The sequence below is a fragment of the Spodoptera frugiperda genome, chromosome 21 (genome assembly GCF_023101765.2).
Source record: "Spodoptera frugiperda isolate SF20-4 chromosome 21, AGI-APGP_CSIRO_Sfru_2.0, whole genome shotgun sequence".
Lineage (NCBI taxonomy): Eukaryota > Metazoa > Arthropoda > Insecta > Lepidoptera > Noctuidae > Spodoptera > Spodoptera frugiperda.
In genome coordinates, this window is record NC_064232.1 from 6,920,261 (window position 1) to 6,933,462 (window position 13,202).

Here is a 13,202-nt window from a genome sequence, read left to right on the forward strand (position 1 = left end):
TAAAAGTCATCAATCATTATCGCAAAATCAATGTTTAATTTATTTAATTATCATATTTTAAGTATTATTCTTGTGCAAAACAGCAGCTCATGTAGTGTAGATGTCCAGTCAACAAGGATGTAGCGTGGACTGTCCAGGCGACACACGTACTTAGGTATCGTCATGAGCTAATGTTCACATGTAAACAGCAGCTCATGTAGTGTAGATGTCCAGTCAACAAGGATGTAGCGTAGACTGTCCAGGCGACACACGTACTTAGGTATCGTCATGAGCTAATGTTCACATGTAAACAGCAGCTCATGTAGTGTAGATGTCCAGTCAACAAGGATGTAGCGTAGACTGTCCAGGCGACACACGTACTTAGGTATCGTCATGAGCTAATGTTCACATGTAAACAGCAGCTCATGTAGTTCACATTTTTTTTTAATATACAGGGTGTGTGTTATTTTTTATACAACTATTTTAATGAACGGATGACCGCACAAATATTAATAATCTTATTAGATATATATATTTATTTAATATATACTTAAAAATCAAGATATTTTCCTTCAAGAATCCGGTATGTGTTAAGTTTATGGCATTTCTATGTAAATATTAACCGCATCAAAATCCGTTGCGTAGTTTTAAAGATTTAAGCATACAAAGGGACATAGGGACAGAGAAAGCGACTTTGTTTTATACTATGTAGTGATCAAAATTGCATCTAAATCTGTCCAGCAGTTTTTGTGTTAGACTGTCACAAATATACAAACGTTAACGTCATAATATGATGACACAAACCACGTGCGTTATTTCGTTCAGTGGTTGCAAGATCACGGACTGTCCCAGATTCGAAAATGACCAATTAATTATAGGATTCTTCGTTGCAACACTTTTTTAAAGTTACAGCATGATTTCATATTATATGAAACTCTTAAGTCTACATAACATGGACACATACATACATAAAAACCCGTCTTTACCCCCACATTACTATTACACGGCTCTTACCGTGGGTGTCGCATACCCCTGAATTAGGCAATATTTAAATACTAATTTCGAGTAGAATACATTTGTCAACACCACTACTCTTCCCCCTGGTGTCGTATACCCGACTAAGGAACTACATATTTGATAGTGACCAAACAGCAGCACTCTCTGATAAACTTTAACCTTTTATACTTATTTTTTGAGGGGAGAAAATTCATCCAATGATTTCTCCCGCCTTGGGCGAGGCGAGAGAGAGTGTTAGACTCTTACTGACTAAAAAGCACTCCGTTCCTACTCCTGCTTTTTGAGCTGGAGCCCCGGAAAACCCGATAGGCAGTCCAACACGCTTAAGAAGTCTGGACCCCCATTTTATAGATGAGGGCATCATGGGCTATGATAACTCGAATTCAAGATTCCTTGGTCGATAGCCAAACTTGCAACTATTGAACCAACAAGGCAGTCATCAGCTGACTCTATATACTAATCTTCCTATATGACATTGGCACCAATGCCACTCTGACTCATATACATATACATAACATGTTTATTACGTCTAAGAGTTAAAAAAATAGTATCAAATATGATGCAACAATATCAAACCATCACCATTACCATTTAAGTGTGGGAGAGCCATGCTTCAGCACTGCTGGGTCGGCTCGACCGGAGTGATACCACGGCCGAGCAGAAAACCGACGTGAAACAACGCTTGCGTTGTATTTCGTTGTGTGAGTGAGGTTACCGGAGACCTAATTACCTCCCTTCCCAATCATCCCAATCCTCTATTCCCCGATAAGCCTTAAATCCTAACCTCCAAAAGATGAATGAATTATAAGATACTAATTTAAGCATACATATTTTTTATTTGATTCTTCGATTGTGCAATCCTTCCTTCAAATGTCTGATTAATAATTGCAGTTGATAAAAAAAGAAATTCAAAACCATTTTAAATTAATTAACAAACATAACAAAAATGACATTTAAAAATCTAATTATATTTTCCAAAAAATAGATATCACATTTTTTGTAGTGTAATAATAAAATATATCAACGTATGTTTTCTGAAATATCACCAAATGTATTATTACATTTTGCAAAATATCTAAAAACGCATTTTTTGTAATGTAATAATATTTATAAAGAAAAAAAAATAAGACACGCACGCGACATCACCGCTTTACTCCAAGGCACTTTTACTTGCATTAGCATAATTATCTTAAAAAACCAGTTTGTCTAGAATTCCGTCTAAAAAGAAGTCCTAGCTAGACTTTTAAAATATTTCCAGACTCTTAGGTATGCTAACTAGTTTCAGAATAACGAAAAAGTGAAATCAAATTTGAGATGAAGATGAAATGCATTACATTTTTCTGGTACCTACTGATAATTATTTTTTGTAGATAAATGATATTTCGCACGGAGAATGTTTGAGCATTAATCACCACGCTTGCTCAATGCGGGTTGGCGATTTCAAACTCATAATTAGAAATTATAAGCCCAGGTTTCCTCACGATGTTTTCCTTCACCGTTTGTCAGTGGTGTCTAAATAATCTTAGAAAGTACATTTAACTTGGAAAAAGTCACATTGGTACTTGCCGTTGGTAGGTTTCGAACGCGCATCCTCATGCATGAGAAGCGGACGTCTTAAACCTCCGGGACACCACGACAACTGTTAAGTACTTGTGCCACGTGTCCTTATGGTTAAATGTGCCATACCGAGCAAGGGGTCACAAGATTGATTGTTATATGTATGTATAGGTCATTGGGGTTTTTCCAAAATTCTCAGTACCCACGCAGACTCGGCAATTATCTTGGGTCAACTTTATTATTGATTCTATCAGCTTTTGTCTGTTCGCGATGAACTTATGAACTGCTAAGCAAATTTTTATGCGATGCCTTCTTTCTAGATAGAGTAGTTCATTTCATTATATGTGTAAAATAGTACATATTTGACAGAGATCGAACAAAGGTGCTCTCTGATAAACCTGAACCTTTTAAACTGCGATCCTTACATACATTTTTATAGTATAAGCCGGTAAACGAGCAGACGGATTACCTGATGATAAGCAATCGCCGCCGCTCATGGACACTCAAAATACCAGTCACAAGTGCATTGCCGGCCTTTGGAGGTTAGGAATTTAAGGGTTGTTGGGGAATCGGGGATTGGGAACACAACGCAAGCGTTGTTTCACGTCGGTTTTTTGTGAGGCCGTGGTATCACTCCGGTTAAGCCGGCCTATTCGTGCCGAAGCATGGCTCTCCCACACTTCAATTTTATAGGTACACATCTGATGGTATACAGAAACTACAGAGCGCCACCTACTACGCTCCTTACATACTTCTTTAGCTTCCATCACATTGATACACGGTTGCCTACCTATATAAAAGGCTGTACATATAAAAGTTACATGGGCAGTGAAGAATTTGGTAGCGTCCGAAACTCGTTTGAGCGGCACTCGTTTACCTTTATATTACACAAGACGGTTGCGTCCTCTGTCCGTCCGTATACTTATTGGTTCTTACGTAATTTTTGTTTGTCACTATCAATATCTTGGGGTTAAACTTCGTTGTTGAAAATTGAAGCTTAGATAGGTGTTTTGAAGGTCGATTTTTTATTAAAATTGTTTATTTTTTAATCTATTTTTAACGTATATGACGGATAGTCAGTCCGTGATAGACTATGAGCCTTCTCTACATATGAGGGGTTTGCCATAATCTTCGCAGGATTTGAAACTATGTATCGTAGTCTCTATCAAATGTGTAGTCCCTTAGTCGGGTATAAGACGCCCGCCGGGAAAAATAGCGGTGGTTATGAATGTATTCTATTCTACCTATTATTTAGTCGGTTTAGCGGGTTCGATTTCCGCACGGAGCAACTCTTTGTAGTGTGATCCACAAATTGTTGTTTGGGTATTTTATGTATGTTTGTAAAAGGCACCCACGTCACAGGAGAAGATCTTAGTGTGGGGCAACGTGTTTTTTAAAAAGAGATTTACTCACTTTTTCCTGTTAAAATCTGAGATTCATATAATACGGATCTAGCCTATTACCATATATCGGCTTATAAATTCCAAATTTCTAAGAAATAATGATTTTTTTTGTGTCGTTGGTCCAGTGGCCGCGAGTTCGCCAGTCGACCGCAAGGTCGTAGGTTACAGGTCAAGCCGAAATATTACCTATTGGGTTTTTTCGCTTTACGAAATTTATTGTGACCAGTTTTTATTATTGGTATATGTTAATGGTATTTTTTTTATTAATATATGGGACTAATATTATTAATAAGAATTAAAAATACCAGTATATGGTAGTAGGCTCACCCCCTATTACATGGGACTTATAACACTAATGGTGAAAAGTGGGTGTACATTGTATAGCGGCAGTAGAGATGATGACGGGGCATGAAAATTAAAAATCTATTTAGTCCGTCAGTTAGGTAATGAAAAAATATTAGACACGTATATATTCTGTCATATACTTAGATAAAACGTATCAAAGTTTAGGAGTGGAAGCAAATACGTCATTTCTACGTATAGATCGTACACCTCTAGTCGATATATAATCGAAAGTATTGGTTTCCATAAGAAAATAAAAAAAACGTGTCTGATATTTTAAAATAATCTACAAGACGGGCTTAAAAATAAAAATTAGTCATCTACCCTATTGCAAAGTTCAAATATCTACCACAAAAAATTTCGACATTTAAAAAGGTTATAATTAAAATAAAAACCAAAAATAAACATTACAAAAAACCAAATGTAACATTTTATGCTTCATAAATAACATAAAATAAAATAAATCAATAACAATTTAAATAAATAGAAATAGCTATACGCATGTTAATTTAACGATTGAATTTAACAATAAAAACTATAAGTAAAGTTAAACCGTAGCTCAGTTAAAAATGTGGTTAAAATATCGAATACCAGTTGGTTATATAACTTAACCTGTTCAGTTAAAAAGACACATTATAAATTGTTCGAAAACATTGCGCCATTTTTTTACTCATCTCAAGCCCTACATTTTTATGTAAACAACAGCTCATGTAGTGTAGATGTCCAGTCAACAAGGATGTAGCGTGGACTGTCCAGGCGACACACGTACTTAGGTATCGTCATGAGCTAATGTTCACATGTAAACAGCAGCTCATGTAGTGTAGATGTCCAGTCAACAAGGATGTAGCGTAGACTGTCCAGGCGACGCACGTACTTAGGTATCGTCATGAGCTAATGTTCACATGTAAACAGCAGCTCATGTAGTGTAGATGTCCAGTCAACAAGGATGTAGCGTGGACTGTCCAGGCGACACACGTACTTAGGTATCGTCATGAGCTAATGTTCACATGTAAACAGCAGCTCATGTAGTGTAGATGTCCAGTCAACAAGGATGTAGCGTAGACTGTCCAGGCGACACACGTACTTAGGTATCGTCATGAGCTAATGTTCACATGTAAACAGCAGCTCATGTAGTGTAGATGATAATTTTAAGATCATCTTTATTTTTTATGACCTAGACATATTAACCTTGTGGGTACAAGCAGAGCAGTAGGTGTGTCGTGGGCGACACACAATAGGAACGGAGAAACAAAAGCAGGTCGAAATATACCAAAATATCATATTTTTATGACGGATTATGAACTTTAATGTCTTATGATAGAGTTGATAATGGATATTGAGAGTGTGGTATAGCTTTATATGCGTCTGTATAACGATTAGATATGAGTCACAGTATTTCTAATAAAATTATTACTAACCTTTTATAGATATATGTTTTGTTTTAGTGAAAAGGTATATTATAATTTAGTATAGTATCGTCACGCCTTTTATCCCCGACGGGAGGCAGAGGTGCACATTACGGCACGTAATGCCGCTATACAATGTACACCCACTTTTCACAATTTGTGTTATAAGTCCCATGTAATAGGGGGTGAGCCTATTGCCTTACACTGGCTTTAATTGCGGGGTGTTACATTGTATATCCTCTGTGCACCTTTGTCTACCTCTGCGGGGATTATAAAACATGATTTTACGTTAAATTTATAATACAACTAGCATCTTTCAACGGCTTCGCTCACGTTTCCATAGGACAAAAACTTATTGACTAAAAACCACCCCGTTCCTACTCTTGCTTTTCGAGCCGGTTCAAACACAACACTACCTCCCATTAAAGCCGATGGCAGATACTTTTAGAACACCTTATATAAATACATCTGCCTACAACTTCGTGGAATTGAAGCCGTATTGTTATATGTCCATAAAAAAACAACTTTCGCTGATAAAAACGAAAGTACAAACGGCGTTTATTTTAGTCCTTCATTCTTGTAACTATAACCTGCACTGGGTACGTTAAAATGCAATAAAAAAATAAACTTTCTCGATGTATAACATCTTTGTGTTAACGTACTGGAGTTGCGGACTACCTAGCGGGTTACCGGGGCTCCGGCTTGAAGCAGGAGTAGGAACGGGGTGGTTTTTCGTCAGTAAGAGTCTGACACTCCCTCTCGCCTCGCTCAAGGCCGGAGAAGTCATTGGATGATTTTCCCAGAAGTTTTTTTTACTTAGGGTAGATGTTTATCAGAGAGCGATGCTATGTAATCTTTTAATCGGGTATACTACACCCACGAGAAGAATAAGGGAGGTTGCCAAATGTATGACAAAAAGCATCGTTTATCAGCAATATATGCAATAAGAAGCAAGCCTATACAAATTACATTTAAGTACTTACTAAGAATCTTTGACATGCATAATACTATAGCTAGAAAATAGGTCATAAGGTTGTCCTAGGCTGTCTAAATAAGCACTGCGTAGGCGCAAGGTTGAGCGAAAGTTATTGTCGAGAGGCTTAGTATAGTTGTACATGGAAAGCTAAGCTGATTTTTATAGTATAGCTTGTGTTTTGTAAAGTAGAATACGTTTGTTACTAACGCTGCTCTTTCTGTGGGTGTATGGTACCCGACTACTTATTTGACAGAGGTTGATCACATCCGGATGGATGAGTGAAAGTTGGTGCATTTTCCCCATATAGTGTTGTGTTTGAAGATTACAATAGTGAAGAAATTTTGTACCCCGGACTAGTTAATTCAATTTGAGAACATAAAGAAGTTAAATAAACATTGACTCTACTCTGCATAAAGTGGTTCACAAATACGCACGATGCGATGAAAACACACAACACTACCTCCCATTAAAACCGTGGCAGATACTTAAAGCTCCTTATATATGCACCTCTGTCTACCCCGTTCTGGTTAAAAAGTCGTGATCTTATATTCTGTGTCTTTGACATTAATTTATGATGAATTTCTCAACAGTTCGGCAGATGTTACATATAAATTGATTTATTTAAATACTAATCAATCAAAACTTAATGATTTTGATAATTTACAACATTGATTTTGTAATTCTACACTCATAAATATAATTGGACTGTCTATTTGTAATATTGAAATAATTGCATGTGAATATAGATACTATAGATGCACACAAAATATCATTTTTTTTAATTTTTGTCTGTCTGTTTTGGCTTAGATATCTCTGAAATGGCTGGACTGATTTTGACGGGACTTTTTATTGGCAAGTAGCTGAGGTACTTTTATTATTAATTCTAAAAATCTATCTCTGCGGTCGCACTCACCGAAAATATTGACAGACTGATGGATAATTCAGTTAAACGTTTCAAAAGTGTTCAATTGAGGATTAATTGAAATAAATGCTTTGACGTTGACTTTGATAAGCAATTTGAAGAAAATGGTATTATCAATTTTTTTTAAAGTGGCTGTGTAATAATTTGACTATCCTTTATTAATTAAATCTTAACTGATCTCCAACAAGGAGAACAACGAGACAAACCCGTCTTTTGTGGAATAAACCAATTGATGATGATGATTATGACGATACCATACCAGGTGTAGCTTACACCTTGCTAAGCGATAAAATATAGCTCAAATTATAACACTACAGCACTACCTTTACAGCGTAGGTAGCTCATAAGTACTCATTCTATATAAGACGTATAGTACAAGATTCAGTGCCTGCCTTATGCAAATTAACACACATACACACATACACAGCCTTGCTAAATAATTGTACAAACGAAATTTCACTTTTTTGACCGATTTGCAATGAAAAAAGGATACTTTATGTGCCTATCTTATGTAATGTGATAATGTAATGTTTTTTTTGTTATATGTATAATGTAATACAGCCTGGTTTTTTTTATCAGTAGCCAAATTTTTTTTCTGTGAGTTAGGTATCATTAATTCATCATCTCATTATTCAAACATTCTATTATAAACAAAAAAAAAAAACATTTTTTGATTTCACTGAAGAAAATTGGTTACAAAGTTGATTTCGGAGGTCGGTGTTAAATAAGAAACGAACAATAACGAGAAACAACGACTTTCGAAATCAAAGTCAATTTGATCCTTTTAATGTTTTTTTAACCGTCTTTCTTCAGTGAAGTCGGTTATTTATAAGTTTTTTTTTTTTGTTTAAAAATGGGATGTTTGATTTTTTTTGTAAAAAGTGTTTTTTTTTTTTAACCCAACTTAACATAACTCTCAGAAAAACTTTGGCTGGTGATAAAAAAACTGACTGTATGTAATGTTACATAAGTTATGTAATAATGAGTAAATAGAAATGACCTTCGAATAAGAAGTAGGTTTACAAAGATACGTGTTGCTAACAAACGGTGAAGGAAAACATCGTGAGGAAACCATTTTTATTGAGAGGGGGAACGTCCCATTTATTTGAGTGAGGGGAAATTGTCCAATGACTTCTTCCGCCTTGGGCGAGGTGAGAGGGACTGTTAGACTTTTACGTTGATTTTGACTCCTGTTTATATCGAGCGAAAGGTTCGGGTTCGATTCCTGGTTAAATTACACTGGAAAAATATCGATACATTTCATATTGCTGGCAACCAATATTGCTGGTAACGGGTAACGGGATCAATTTCCGCACGAAGCAACTCTTTGTGTGCTCCACAAATTGTTGTTTCGGGTCTGGGTGTCATGTGTATGTGAACTTGTATGTTTGTAAACGCACCCACGACACAGGAGAAAATCCTAAAGCAGGCCAAAGTACATACATACATAATCTCACACCTGTCTCCCATGGGGGTAGGCAGAGACAATGGAACGCCAATTGCTACGACTCTTACATACCTCTTTCGTTTTATCAACAGTCATCAGTCTTTTCATGCATACTCGTCGGTTAAAGGTAAAAAAATGTTCCATTGGGGTCAAGTTTAAAAAAAAGTCCATTCGTAATGTACTAAATAATAGTTTACTCAACTCCTTAATAGGACTCGAAACCTCATAAAATTTGTTCTTTAACAAAAACATACCAAAATTGTCTGTTACATAATTTTCAAGTTCAAAAAAATCAATACCTATATTTGTCGGAAGAGGAAACTGAACCATATCGGAACTACCTTCCTACCCACCTGAAATACTCTAACAATCTCAATTATACCTATTTTATTAACACATTTAACATCTATAGGTAACACGGTGAAACCAAGGACATTTATTCTATTTATGTGATTCGTAAACTAAATATTTGGACTCAGTTCGGCCTCTGCCTACCTCATATTTGAACTTCCTAAGTTGACTTAAGATGTTTGGTGATGAATTAGCGAGGTTAAGCTGTGGTTTCCTGAGGCTTAGAAATAGATGGGGCGGGTAAACAGCAGCTCATGTAGTGACCAGTTAATAAGGATTCTAGGTGATACATAAACAGCAGCTCATGTAGTGTAGATGTCCAGTCAACAAGGATGTAGCGTTGACTGTCCAGGCGACACACGTACTTAGGTATCGTCATGAGCTAATGTTCACATGTAAACAGCAGCTCATGTGGTGTAGATGTCCAGTCAACAAGGATGTAGCGAGGTTGACTGTCCAGGCGACACACGTACTTAGGTATCGTCATGAGCTAATGTTCACATGTAAACAGCAGCTCATGTAGTGTAGATGTCCAGTCAACAAGGATGTAGCGTAGACTGTCCAGGCGACACACGTACTTAGGTATCGTCATGAGCTAATGTTCACATGTAAACAGCAGCTCATGTAGTGTAGATGTCCAGTCAACAAGGATGTAGCGAGATGCACATACCTAATCTAAAAAATATCAAAAATTTCTTCGTCCAATGTATTTTAATACTTATTCCAAAGAGTAGAAGGTTCATTTCTATTCCGAAAACTGATTTTTATTATTCATTTTTTTTTATCATGATATTAAGTCAACACCAAGTCCTTTTTTTTTAGTTAAATGTCAATTCTAAATATATAAAAATTCTACAATTACTTTAGAGATTTTGCTATGCGAAAACCTCTCTTACTACCTTAATAATAAAGACGTAATTTCATATTGACAGGTGTTAGTTGGACATTGTTATTTGATTGTGAACTTTAAGGCTTAGTCATAAGGTGTGTTTTGAGTTAATGATGGGTGTCATCTCTACCTGATTAGGAATTCAACCTTGGTTTACACACAAGAATCAATAAGTACGTTAGAACAGAGGTTTTTGATAAAATTATAAATTTTGTTCACACATTGATGATCTCAGTACATGTGTACTTAAATTAGTAGCTAAGCTACGTTTTGTTTCATTATTGGGTATATAGATAAAATCTCTGCCTACCCCTATAGATCCGGAGCTGCGGACTACCTAGCGGGTTTACCGAAGCTCCGGCTCGAAAAGCAGGAGTAGGAACGCGGTGATTTTTAGACAGTAAGAGTCTGACACACCTCTCGCCTCGCCTAAAGCGAGAGAAGTCATTGGAGGCTTTTTCCCCCGTTATAAAAAGGCCCTTTGGATAATTTGACTGCACGGTTAGCGCGGTAGCTAGGCAACTGGTTGCCGTGCAACGTGTAGCGGGTTTAATTCCCTCACTGAGCACCAACGAACTAGTAGTCTAATTCTATCGGTCATATAAAACAGAAAATATATAAAATAACTAGCTTGTGCCCTGACTTTGCCCGCATGAATTACATAATATAATAACAACGTCACGCCTTTCATCCTTGAAGGCGTAGGTAGAGGTGTACATTACGGTACGTAAAGCCACTATACAATGTACACCCACTTTTCACCATTTGTGTTATAAGTCCCATGTATTTGGGGGTGAGCCTATTGCCATATACTGGGCACAATATCAGACCCCTGTGCTACTATTGAGAAAATTTTGAAAAACCGAAAAATGCCCAGTTATACCTTAACCGACCCGGGAATTGAACCCGAGACCTCTTGTCGGCAGTCGCACTTGCGACCACTCGACTAACGAGGCAGTCTTCGATGATAATATAATATTTTATGAAATGTTGCAACCAAATTTTGAAGCAGATATCTTTAAGCGATTGAACTGAAATTTTGAATAGGTACACGTTTAGTTTGCATGACCATAAATGCTAAACTATATAAAATCTTGCTTTTCAATAGTTAAAGTTTAAAAAGTTTCAAACTAACTACATAACAAAAAAGCTATTCGTTTAAAAGACTAGACAGTTAAAATAACTGATAAATTATGGCTTTTGTCCGCAAAGTTCAAAGTTCGATTCCGGACCGTGAACTATTGTTGGGTTTGACTTATCTTGTGTGGATAATCAAAATATTATTATTACATTAAAGGTCAGATATCTTCGTTTTGATCATATTCTTTTTAAAGACGATAAGTTCAATCGTTTCGTTAGTTTTTTTAACGATATACAGCGTGTAACAAAACACCCATATACTTACATCAAGAAGCACTGAAGAATACAGGTTGAATAGAATCTCTACACAAAATTTCAGCTTAAAATACGTTTAAAAAAAATTGGTACTAAATACATGGTGTCGCATGGTTCTTGATTTTAAATGATACAAACGTGTCACAACACTACAGGGATCACTCTCTATATTACGAAACATTTCTTCTGTCAATCTGATCGCCTAGTGCCTATCTACCTAATAGGCTGATGCCTGATCCGGAGCTGCGGACTACCTAGCGGGTTTACCGGGGCTCCGGTTTGAAAAGTAGGAGTAGGAACGAAGTGGTTTTTAGTCAGTAAAAGTCTGACACTCCCTCTCGCCTCGCCCAAGGCGGGAGAAGACATTGGATGATTTTATCCCTTCAATAAAAAAAGGTATTGTGTTACATCGGTTTTCCACTCGCCGGTGGTATCACTCCGGTCGGGCCGGCCCATTCGTGCCGAAGCATGGCTCTCCCACACTTGATAAATATACCTATAGGTATTGTAATGAAGCTATTTATATGTTAATTATACTAGTCAAGATAGTTGCTAAGCCGCCATTTTAATTTTGGTGACAATATCGTTTGGAATGTAGACATTCGCACATTAAGTTATACAAAACCAGTATAAACTGACCGTCGAATGTGCGAAACGATCATAGAAAGCGGGGTCATGATAAACTGGTTATATATAGCTTCATGATTTGTATGTTGGTATTGTGTACATAGATGTAACAAAAGGGGGTATACATATTAAGTGTGTATCTAGATAACATAACAAACGATACGTGAAGGGTCATTTTAAACTCGTGTTTTCATGGATACACAGTTATTTCGGGAATTTTTCCAATACATCAAAGTCCAGAAACCGAACATTATTTATTTCAAATAGATACAGGTACTAGGCGATCAGATTTATAGAGGAAATATTTCGTAATAAGCGAGTGACCCGTGTAGTGTTGTGACACGTCTGTATTATGATTTATAAAATCAAGAACCATGCGACACCAAGTATTTGGTACCAATTTTTTTAAACGTATTTTAAGCTGAAACTTTGTGTAGAGATTCTATTCAACCTGTATTCTTCAGTGCTTCTTGATGTATTTTGTTACGCGCTGTATATTTGATTTGTGTGTTGGTATGTGTCATAGATTTCATTTATGGTTATTGAAAGGTGTGATATTGTTATTTGATTTTTAATAGTGAGTCATATTCGAGTTAATCTAGTCTAGGGTTTTTCAAAGTCAAAGTTAGAGTCAAAATTATTTATTTCAAATAGATCAGGAAGACACTTTTAAATGTCTAAAGCTAATATAAATAATATTTTTCTGTCAGTCGGCCCCCTAGTTGCTCGTTTACAAACATACAATTTCACATACACATGACACCCAGACCCGCAACAACAATTTATGATCACACAAAGAGTTGTTCCGTGCGGGAATAGAATCCGCTAGCGTTGCACCGTTTGTCATTAAATATTATTATAATTTTACTTTCAATACATACAAAAGCGCAC

General features: G+C 36.4%; 1 protein-coding gene across 1 annotated transcript in view; it reads left to right on the top strand.

The window, feature by feature from the left end:
- Nucleotides 1–13,202, top strand: part of LOC118280292 (uncharacterized) — a 70,190-nt gene that overhangs the window by 8,947 nt on the left and 48,041 nt on the right. The gene's annotated exons all lie outside the window — the stretch shown is intronic.